This window comes from Cynara cardunculus (genome assembly GCF_001531365.2).
Source record: "Cynara cardunculus var. scolymus isolate 2C chromosome LG 14, CcrdV1, whole genome shotgun sequence".
NCBI lineage: Eukaryota > Viridiplantae > Streptophyta > Magnoliopsida > Asterales > Asteraceae > Cynara > Cynara cardunculus.
Genome location: NC_037541.1, coordinates 4217427 through 4219449, shown reverse-complemented (window position 1 = coordinate 4219449; position 2023 = coordinate 4217427). Strand labels below are relative to the sequence as shown.

The following is a 2023-nucleotide window of genomic DNA, read 5'->3' as shown; positions in this document are numbered from 1 at the left end:
AATGGCACCCATTTGGAAGCGAGTGGGAGTGAGTAAAAGTTTTGATGCGTTTCCAAGGCAGGTCCGGCAGAGCTACCAGAACCGACATATCGCAGTCCACGCGCCGTCCCAACAGGAGGACTGCAATCCCAACAAAATAAAATACAAATTCTCTTTTCATTCAAATTACCTGAAGATAAGCGTTAGCTCACGTTGAATATGACTCCACCGTACGGCTTAGTAAAAGGACCAGGAGGCGTGAGCACCGTACCATCTACCTGCCTTCAACGCCAGCCAGCCAGCCATCGGAACCAGAAAACAACAACTGTACGTTCCTTCTGATTTTGTTTTCTGTTTTCATTTCCGAATTTCATCTCCTTAAAATGCATTTTCATTTCCGAAATTGCATTCTTCATCCGAAAACAGCCGGTGAGAATTTTCATTTTTGATGATGAATGCAACGCCAGAAACAGTACCGACAAACCGACAGAGCACCGCCTTCGACGCCGCCGCTAGACAGTCGCAGATGGGTTGTCGTTTGCCGGAAATAGTCAGCAGCGAAAAGCAGTTCTTCGCTTCTCCTTTTCTAGGTTCCACAGAAACGTCATGTTAAAATAATAATCAGATTTTTAGTTTGATGAATATGATTATGAATCTATAGAACATAAAATAATCAGATTTCAAACTAAAATTGTGTCAATGAAATATTTAGATTCTTAGAACATTATCAGTTACATTAATCTGTTTCTCTTTGTCTCAGGACTTTGAATCCGATAAATGGATAGTTTTGAGAACCAGGAAGGAAGAAGAGCCTAAAATCGAATACACATCAATTCCATAGGAGCTCCTTGTTGAATTCAGCAAAAACCTATGATAATTTTGTTACTATATAGTGATCCTATTTCTCCATAATCTTCCGATTCCATCAACCATATAATGGAAGAACTGAAACACTACACGAAAACAAGCATCCAATGGTCTGTCAACGTACAAATACCAACACGATCCACAAGAGGTCATATCTCTAATCCTTTCCACAAGAGTTGTTAAGCAATTCGTATCCCGTTGTTGAAGGAATGCAGATTGGACGTATGCAGATGCTGCGTGCTTCACAAGAACATTCTTTATAGAAATGTTTGAAGAATTGATGAATTGATTGTCGTCGGTGCTCATCACATGGAAATTCGACGAAGAATTTGGTAATACATCCTTCAAGCTTATATACCCACGGTAATCAATCTCTGGATCATCTTTACTTATGTTTGAATCAGTTTGTTTTATTAACTTGAACGATCGAATTTGCTTTAACTTTTGGGCTTCTGGATCCATGACGATGATTAGATGCCTTTTCTGTTAAGAATTTTGAAAGGATTGGAGGTCTTTTGAGTTCATGTTTTTTTGTAAAACGATCAAAGTTTTGATCTTAGTTTTTGAGGTCAATCGGTTTCGTTGTGTTTTCAGAAGAGAATGTAGTTTTGTTGGTCGGTTAAAAAATTTGTGATGGTCCTTCGAAGTTGGATCATCACAAGAGTAGGAATCGATTGATCTTTCAAGATTGTTTTATTGGATAATTGGATAATCAATGATACCCAAATTAAGTTAGAACCATAAACCGTAATGTTTGGTTACAGGCCTGTTCCTGACATTTTATATGTCCTGTACGAATGTAAAAACATGACTCACTGCAAGAAACAAGGCAAGTCGTTGCTAAAAGTTCATTTATCATCAGAAAGAGTATATAACAACATGTCGTCGCTAACTTGTGGCGGAAACAAATCATCGCTAAAAGGTGCATCGTCAAAACTCATTTTTCTTGTAACGACACTCGGTAAGTACGAAAAAATTTCAATAAATGTTTTTATTTACCGAGGAAAAAATCTTATTTTTCTTTATCATAGATATATAACAGAGTACTTAAATTTACATACTTCTTATTAGGTAATTTGAAACCAAGAGTATAAAAACTATGGTGGATAAATTTTTATAAAAAGTAAGAATTTTTTTAGTTCATAACAAGAAATATGTGTTATTTTGATATAAAAAG

At 36.5% G+C, this 2023-nt stretch overlaps 1 long non-coding RNA gene across 2 annotated transcripts; it reads left to right on the top strand.

Moving 5' to 3' along the window:
- The first annotated feature begins 211 nt into the window (after positions 1-211).
- LOC112527016 lies at positions 212-1604 on the top strand. Of its 2 annotated transcripts, none has more exons than XR_003070672.1 (3): positions 212-306; positions 447-569; positions 740-1604. It is a non-coding gene; the product is annotated as an uncharacterized LOC112527016 (long non-coding RNA). The 2 variants fall into 2 exon arrangements; XR_003070671.1 differs by lacking the exon at positions 447-569 and having other exon boundaries at positions 740-994; positions 1077-1602.
- Positions 1605-2023: the final 419 nt, after the last annotated feature.